The sequence below is a fragment of the Piliocolobus tephrosceles genome, chromosome 12 (assembly GCF_002776525.5).
Source record: "Piliocolobus tephrosceles isolate RC106 chromosome 12, ASM277652v3, whole genome shotgun sequence".
Lineage (NCBI taxonomy): Eukaryota > Metazoa > Chordata > Mammalia > Primates > Cercopithecidae > Piliocolobus > Piliocolobus tephrosceles.
The window spans coordinates 63,592,483-63,602,337 of NC_045445.1; the positions used below are offsets into that span (position 1 = coordinate 63,592,483).

At 35.5% G+C, this 9,855-nt stretch overlaps 1 pseudogene; it reads left to right on the forward strand.

Moving 5' to 3' along the window:
- Positions 1-7,546, forward strand: part of LOC111536552 — a 109,100-nt pseudogene extending 101,554 nt beyond the window's left edge.
- The last annotated feature ends 2,309 nt before the right edge of the window (positions 7,547-9,855 follow it).

Sequence of the window (9,855 nt, forward strand, 5' to 3'; positions counted from 1 at the left end):
TTTTTCAAGGTTGTTTTGGCTAATTTGGGTTCCTTGAGTTTTCATATACATTTTAGAATCAGTCTGTCAGTTCCTACAAATAAGTCAGCTTGGATTCTCAAAAAAATTATGTTGGATTTATAGACCAATTTGTAAATCATTATCATATTAGCAGTATTATATTTCTACTTTTTAAGTTCATGTAAAGTGTGTAATTACTGGCAATATTTCTGTAAATTTACCTGTGGTATTAGAAATGAATTCATTACCATGAATAATTATCCACCTTCACTATATTGACCAATTTTCCTACATGACTCTTTCTATAATTTAAAGAGAAATGAACCAATAAATACGATCCCTACAAATTACTATTAATAAGAGTTTATTTTGATAAATTAATTGCACATTGATTTTATTGGCTAAAATTATTAGTATATCATCCCAAATTCTATATCTGAACTCCCACCATAAGCAACTGCAAAACAGGACAGATAGATAAAACAGCTATCTTCAGGCAGTATTTAACAGACAATTCAAAAATATAATCCTTGAGAGAAGTATATCAGAATTCCACATTTAATTTGACTTTTCCCTGTGGGACATTTCCTGAGTAGCACAAGAAAATGGGCCCCAAATAGACAACAATGGTCACACAGAGAAGAGAAAAGAGACTGGGGTTTAACATTGTTGGATGCCAGAGAGGAAGGAGTTGCACACAGAAGAGTTAATGAAATCTGCATGGAATTCCTTGGTGTCTATGGTAGAATATAAGTCTGTGTATGAGCAGGATGAGACTCACTGAGTTCTAGAATAGAACGTATAATGAGGATTTGTGACAGGAACAGAAACTGTGGAGTTTATGTAGTGCTACAACACATTGGAATTCCAAGTGCCCAGAGCATTAAGTTTATGTTAAACACTCTTTTCATTAAGTGTAAATCCAGAAAGGATGCAAATTAGATGTAGAAATACCCTAACTCTAAAGTAAGACCTGAATGCACTCTTATACAATCTAAAGGAAAACGCAGAAACAAGAGAATTTTTTTTAAAAGCATAACTAGAGATGATAAATATGAGAATTAGCAGGCAAAAACATTAGCACAGTTATTACAGTTATATTGAAAAATCAATGATTTAAATTTAAATATGAAGATGAATATAATGTGTGAGTAAATAGCAAATCTAAATAGAAATATCAAAATTATGAAAAATTCAAATGGAAATTTGAAGTCAGAAAAATATGATCCAACATTTTAAATAAATTGCTAAATGGGCTTAACAAAAATACAAAGCAGAAAACCATGAGTGCATTTGAAAACACAATAACAGATTCTATGCAACATAGATAAAAACCAAGATGTAACAAATGAACAGCATCACTATCCAGTGTTTTCATATCAAATTATCTAAATATGTGAATTTGAATGAGAAGATAGAGAGTGAGGCATAGAAAAGTGTTCTAAAAAATGGTAAAATATTGACATTAATTGAAAGGTATACATAAGCCCAAAAGATATAACAAACTGTAAGTTGAATAAACTAAAAACAAAACAAAACCAAAACACACCTAGGCACAATATAGTTAAATATACGAAAGCTAAATAAAAAACATTAAAAGCAGCCTCATGAAAGACATAGATAATTTATAGGATACAAAATATTTTAATGTCCTATCATCAGAAACATCATATGTCAAAAAAACCCACTAAAACCAGAATATATTTAAAATAGTGAAATAAAATTACTATTAAACTAGAATTTAATATTCAACAAAATACTCTTCAAATATGACCAAAAAAATTTATATCAACAAAAGTTGTAACAGTTTAACACCAGGAGATCTGAAATATAAGAAAATATATATATTAAAAGGAGTTCTTCAGGCTGATTTTAAATTATATCAGGGAGAAAATTAGATATATGAAAAAATAAATAATGCTAATGGTAAATATGTGGATAAATATAAAAGAAACTCTGTTTACTAAAAGTGTTATGAATTATGAAAATAAAAACAAAGCATAATGGAGTTTATAACATATAGAGGTAAATTGTATGACAATGATATGACAAAGAATGAGAAGGCTCATGGAATGATACTGTTGTAACATTCTTATATCTATGTACAATGGCTGTAATTTAAGGTAATTACAATAATTTTAATCCTAAGGGAACAATTGTGACAAATAAAAGCAATTATGTGCAAATAAAGCCAATAGAGAATATTAAATTTATGTATTTATGTATTCAAAGGTATAAAAAAAGATTAAGAAGCAGAATGAACAACAGGGCAAATAAATAACGAAATGCTAAGTGATTGACTTAAAAAAATTACACCAATAGTTACAAAAATTGAAAAGGAACTAAATACATTTTATAAAAGACATACACTGTAAGTCTGGATAATAAAGCAAGACCCTACTATAGGCTGCTGAACCAAAAAAATAAATAAATAAATATGAGAACACAGATAAGTTATGAGTAATCTTTTAAAAAATCTGTCCTATGGTGAACATGCATCATAGAAAATACTGGAATGGTTACATTTGTATCTTGAAAAATGAACTTCAGGCTGGGCGCAGTGGCTCACATCTGTAATCTCAGCACTTTGAGAGGCTGAGGCAGGTGGATCACGAGGTCAGGAGATCAAGAACATCCTGACTAACACAGTGAAATCCTGTCTCTACTAAAAATACAAAAAATTAACTGGGTGTGGTGGCACACACCTGTAATTCCAGCTATTCAGGAGGCTGAGGCAGGAGAATTGCTTGAACACAGGAGGTGGAGGTTACAGTGAGCTGAGAAAGCACCACTACACTCCAGCCTGGGTGACAGAGCAAGACTCCATCTAAAAAAATGAATTTCAATACAATAATATGACCAAAGATAAAGAAGATAATTTTATAATGATAACCTGACTAATTTATCAAAAACATGTAGAAATCTTAAATATGTATGCACCTTAAAATACAGCTTAAATTAAATAAAGCAGGAACAGAGAATTCAACACAAAAGGACACTTTCAGCAAAATTATTGGAGATATTGGATATTGGCACTTCTCCTGTAGTAATTGATAGGAAAAAAGTAGGCAAAAAAAAAAAAAAAAAAAAATGAATAAGGTTATATAGGAATTGAATCAATTCTATCACCCCATTAAACTTAACTGGCATGTGTAAGACATTATACCAAACTGAAAATATGCACTCTTTGAAAGTTCATAAGGAGCATTCACAGGGATCGTAAACTGAGTTACAAAACATTCCAAAAACTTTTAAAAAATAATTCAGAACATGCTTTCTTAGCAAAATGACATCAAGGGAGGATTCATTAACAAATTCATGTAATTGAAAAAGCAACAAATATTTGAAAATAAAATAACACTTTTAAATTACACATCTATCAAAGATATAGGAGAAATTTTAAAATATCTTGAATTAAATTATCCTAAAATTACAAAAAACGTAAGTGCTTAAAGTAAAACATAAGCTGTGCTTATTGTTTAGAAAAATTTGTGAAATTCAACTTGTGTCTAGTGTTTAGTTTTCAAGAAATTTTTTAAACTGTTGGATCTTGAAAACACTTAGAAAAATTAAAAAGTCCTAGTTACCCTGATAAACCAAAAAATAAAGCATAATTCACCACTGTTAGGAAAAATGAGAGAACATAAATCTTATAGAACCTAAAATATAATAAATAAATTTTATAAACAACTTTATGCCAACAATTTGACAACTTAAAAAATATGAACAAATTATTTGGAAGACACTTGACCCAAACACAACTGTCAAATTCATTGAGCCCATAATTTTAAACAAAAATGCCAAAAAAAAAAAAAAAAATCCTTTTGGGCCAAGATGGTTTTATTGGTGAATTATATCAAATATTTGAGGAAACACTTTCAGAAAAATAGATGAGAAAGAACAACTTTCCAACTCATTTTATAAAGTTAGCATAACCCTGATTCAAATATCTAACAAAATACTTCCTTAGATATAACTGGTTTCTGGTTTCCAACGGACATTCAAGGAGCTTGAAAGATGTGACCAAGTTAAAGAAACTACCAAATCAACAATATTTCTTAGATCCTTCAGATAAGTGAGGTGACAGGGCAAATTACTGCTTCCAAAATTGGAGATATAGGTAGAAAGACAAAGAAAATCCAAACTTACTGGACCAGAAGCCAATGAGGAGAAACTTCTGTGGGAACCAATACTAGGGTAGGAAAATAAAAATTGCATTTGACAAATTAGTAGAGGCTCAGTGGGGGCAAACCTGGGGGTAAAATCTCTAGGTGCACCTACTGATACATGGAACCCACACTTTTGTGATTTTTACCTTCAGGAACTGAAGAAGGTTCTCACAGTAAATATCAGAGAAAAAGTACTCTGTGATATCTGTAGGGAGAGGGGGAAAGTAACCATTTTGAATTAGACCAGAGTGTTCTGTTCATCTTAAAAAGGCCTGCCCTTAAGAAAAACCATTTCACCGGAACCTCAATGTCAGCCTGTGAAAGCAGTCAGGAGTGGGACTGCACCCTGCAAAACCACAGGGGCAAACCTGCTCAAGGCAAAGCCATGCAATCCCATTTCTTGCATCAGTGTGACCTGGATGTGAGACATGAAGTTAAAGGAGATCAGTTTGGAACTTTCAGGTTTAATGACTGCCCTACTGGATTTCGGACTTGCATGGAGCTTGTAGCCCTTTTTTTTTTTTTTTTTTAAGCCAGTTCTCCCATTTGGATCAGTTGTATTTACCTAATGCCTGTATCTACATTGTATCTAAGAAGTAACTAACTTGCCTTTGATTTTACAGGCTCGTAGGTCAAAGGGACTTACCTTGTCTCAGATGAGACTTTGGATTTGGACACTTGAGTTAATGTTGGGGTGAGTTAAGATTTTGGGGGACTTTAGGAAGAGCATGGCCGTGTTTTGAAATGTGAGGACATGAGGTTTGGGAGGGGCCAGGAGTGGAATGATATGGTTTGGCTGTGTCACTGTCCAAATCTCATCTTGAATTGTAGTTCCGGTAATCCCCACATATCGCAGGAGGGATTCAGTGGAAGGTAATTTAATCAGGAGGGCAATCACCCTCATGCAATTCTTGTGATAGTGGGTTCTCATGAGATCTGATGATTTTAAAAGGGGCTTTTGCTCCTTTTGCTCGGCACTTCTTGCTGTCACCGCATGAAGAAGGACATTTTTGCTTCCCCTTCTGCCAGGATTGTAAGTTTCCTGAGGCCTCTCAAGCCCTGTGAAACTGTGTGTAAATTAAACCTCTGTCCTTTATAAATTACCCAGTCTCAGGTATGTCTTCACTAGCAGCATGAGAATGAACTAATACAAAGCATCTCTACCTGGTAAACCAGATAATTCTTCCAGATCTTGTCTAAGACCAGCTAGCTTGTACCTCTACAAGTCTGCAGGAACGACAGCATTATTGGATTTGGAGTTGCCCTTGAAGCAGATATGGGTTAGATCAAAACACTCAAGTCTTTTCAAGTATCTGGAAAACTTTCCCAAGAAGGATGGTAACAAACAAGGTCAGACAGTAAGGACTACAGTAAATACGTAACTCTTTAATACCCAGACACAGACAAACATCTACAAGCAGCAGCATGATCCAGGAAAACATGACTTCATCAAATGAACAAAATAAGGCACCAGGGATCAATCTTGGAGAAACAGAGACATGTGACATTTAAGACAGAGAACTTAGAATAGCTGTTTCAAGGAAGATATAAATGAATTCAAAATAACACAGAGAAAAATTCAACATTCTATAAGGTACATTTAACAAAGAGATGTAAGTAATTAAAAAGAATTAAGGGGAAATCCTGGAACTAAAAATGCAATTGGTATATAAAAATGTATCAGAGTCTCTTAATAACTGAATTGATTAAGCAGAAAAAAGTGAGCTTGAAGAACAGCCTATTTTAAAATATACAGTCATAAGAGACAAAAAAATTAAAAATAATGAAGCATGCCTACAGGATCCAGAAAATAGCCTCAACAGGGCAAATCTAAGAGATATTGGTCTTCAACAGGATGGAGAGAAAGAAATAGGAAAATAGATTTTATTCAAAGGAATAACAGAGAATTTCCCAAACCTACAGAAATATATTATTATCCAAAGACAAGAAGGTTATAGAACCCCAAGCAGATTTAAACCAAAGAAGACTATCTCAAGGCATTTCATAAGCAAACTTCCAAAAATCAAAAATCAAGAGAGGATTCTAAAAGCAGAAAAAGCAAAAGATAAAATAACATACTATGAAGTTCCAATATAGCTGGCAGCAGACTTTTCAGTGGAAATCTTACAAGCAAGGAGAGAGTGGTGTGAAATCCTAAAATTTGAGAAAGATCTCAGTTAATTTAGAAAGTTTATTTTGTCAACATTAAGAACACACACCTGTGACACAGCCTCAGGAGGTCCTGATGAAATGTTTCCAAGATGGTCAGGTCATAGCTTAGTTATATATATTTTAGGGAGACATGAGACAACAATCAATGTATGTAAAATGAACATTGGCTTGGTCCAGAAAGGAGTGGCAATTTGAAGCAGGGAGAGGACTTCCAGGTCACAGGTGGGTGAGAGACAAACAATTGCATTCTTTTAAGTTTCTGATTAGCCTTTCCAAAGAAAGCAATCAAATATACATTTATCTCAGCGAGCAGAAGGGTGACTTTCAATGCAATAGGAGGCAGATATGCCCTAAGCAGTTCCCAACTTGAATTTTCTTTTTAACTTAGTGATTTTGGGTGAGCAATATACTTTCCTGTCACATTTCCCCTGCTTTCTTTTATTAAATCTTTTGAAGAAAGCATTTTAGAAGAAAATGAGTCTTTGGTCTCTCAGATTTCTTCCTATCTCTCATGGCTAAGATGGTTTATTCCTAGACAGGTAGGTCTCTAGTTATTAGGAAAGGTCATTTTTAGAAGACTGTGGCCTCATGTCCTATGAAAAGAAAATAGGGGGAGAGAAGAAGGGACCAGCCTTCAAGCAACAGAGTTGCAAGATGCAGCCACCACAGGCTAGGCAGTAACAGTCCCTTGCAATTTCCACCTATTGGAAGAACTCAAAGAAGGCTAGAAAGGAGTGGGAGATGGCACAGTTAGTTGTGGTCTAGAAGATGATGAAGACATGGCACTTATAAGATGGACAGGGATGATAATTGGGCCTCCAAAGACAATTTATGAAAACCAAGTATACAGCCTGAAAATAGAACGTGAACCTAAATACCCAGAAGCATCTCCTTTTGTAAGGTCTGTAACAAAAATTAATATTAATGGAGTTAATTGTTCTAATGGAGTGGTGCACCCAAGAGTCATATCACTGCTAGCAAAATGGCAGAATTCATATAGCATCAAAGTTGTCCTGCAAGAGCTTTGGCACCTAATTATGTCTAAAGAAAATATGAAACTCCCTCAGCCGCCTGAAGGACAGTGTTCCAGAAATTAATCCAAAAGAAAAACCACAGGCCCTTCCCCTTTCCCCCATTCAATTTAAGCAGTCTTCATTTTCCACAGTTGCACATTTTCTAGAGACATCTTGTAGACCCCAAAGTACTGGAAAGGAAGCCCCCTTCAAAGGAAATATATCTTAAGATACTGTAAATGATACTAATTTTTTGTCCATTTGAAATATGTAAGTTGTGCTATGACAAATCATCCTGTCAGTGTAACCACTGTCTCCATAGTTGAACTTCTGGGATCAAGAAAGTCTATTTAAATTGATTCCCATGATAACTGGTAGGGGCACATCTAACTCAGCTGTGAAAAGACACAACACACAATCACCTTGCTGCTGATTACATGGCCTGGGGTCTCTGCCTACCTACTATCTCCCACCTTCCCTGCAACAACAGCCCTCTAGCCTGGAGGTCCTGTAGAGTAGATGTGAAGCTTTCAGGTCGCAGCCTGTGGGACTAGTGATGGGTGTGTAGGGTGCTTCGCCTGCACCACTGGTTTCTTCAAGTCTTAAATGATGCCACTTCCAAGCCATCATCTTGTCCCCAAGCTCCTCCACTCCTGCTCTTGGCCGAAGCATAGATCGTAACCCCTCCACTACACTCTGAGATTAGCCTTTGGTGAGGAATTCAGGACTTTCCCCATATCTTATCTCCTCTACCTTTATTGAGGGGGGCTGCTTTTTCTTCCCTCCTCCTCAGGTTGCTTTTTGCACCATCAGCACCCAAGACCTTCCATGACACTTCCTTGCTTTGGCCAGAAGCCATCAGACAAGGATGGAAAGAGCTTCTGATTTCCCTTATTTAGTTTTGGAACCATATTTATTCTCTTTCCATCAGCCTGGGAAATGAATATTGGGTCCTCAGCCCTGCCACCCTCTGCTGTCATCAGCTGATGTGTTGTTTTTAGCTCAGTTTTTGGTAAGGTGAAAAGAATAGTCACCAGGGTTACTCAGATCTGTCAGCTTTCAGAGTCCTTGGTGGTTAAACTTGGAGAAAGACCACATGAAGACACTTGTAAGCACACATGATTCCTCTGAATTGTTTTACTTTCTTGTAATCGCTTTTGCTTTTAAAAATTGAAGAAGTTGGCTAGGCATGGTGGCTCAAGCCTGTAATCCCAGCACCTTGGGAGGCTGAGGCGGGTGGATCACCCGAGCTGAGGAGTTCGAGACCAGCCTGACCAACATGGTGATACCCTGTATCTACCAAAATACAAAATTAGCTGGGTGTGGTGGTGCATGCCTGTAATCCCACTACTTGGGAGGCTGAGGCAGGAGAATTGCTTGAACCCAGGTGGTAGAGGTTGCAGTGAGCTGAGATCATGCCATTGCACTCCAGCCTGGGCAACAAGAGTGAAACTCCATCTCAAAAAAAAAAAAAAAGAAGTTCTAAACAGGGCTTTTATTTGGTCATACTTGTAATCCATTAGGGTCTAATTTGGAATCCGACAACTGGAACAAAAACAACCTTGAATCTGGTGCATACCTTAGTTTTGGTGCTGCTGCTGCCTCTTCAGTTCCTCAGCAGGGATTAAGAAAGAACCAAGTGTGCACAGCACATCCCCAAAATTGGGGGGCTTGATCTCCTGGCAAATTGCTGTGTCTTTCCACTTTCTGTTCAGGACCACTAAATGCTGAAATGTGGATGCATACCAAAATAAAAGCTATTCGTTGTGAAAAAAAAAAAAAAAATAGGGGTAGAAAGGGAGAAAAATAACAACAAACAAAAAAACAATTCTGGGAGATCAATATAGTCCACAATACTCTGAAGTCCATACATCAATAGGCAGGTGTGAAAGTGGCTTATGTACATAAATAGGTTGCTGTTATTTTTTTCTGAAGACTAAGTTATCTAGCTTCAGTTCTCAGGGATTTATGAAAGCACAGCTTAGCTTTCAGTGATTTCAAATTAATAAAAATGAAAAAATAAGGAAAAAGATTGAATATATTATTTGAAGATTGTACCCAATAAAAAGAATTGGGTCCAAACTGTAGAAAAGAAAAACATTAGGCAAGACTAGAATTTAACAAATGGTGTACTATAGTTTTTGAAACATAATTTTTCTCTCTCTAGTTTCCCATTTTTGCTAAAGACAAATCATGATAGGACTGGTTTGCTTTATTATAATTTGTCTAATTATTTTTATAAAGTGCAGCAGCCATAATTATTTTTACATACTTTTTTTTTTATTCTCTTTGATGGAACTTTATTTCATAGAAGAAATCTCAGATAAGACTTTTTCAAAGCCAAATCCAGACATGGATTTGTACCATTAGTACCTATTAATTGGGTGAATTTCCTCTTTTCTTGAAGTTCCATGATAAACCTAGGGCTTCCAGGACTATCAGAAACTGACATCCTTCACTTACCACAGGTCAGAAACCCTGTACAGGGAGTGCATACACAA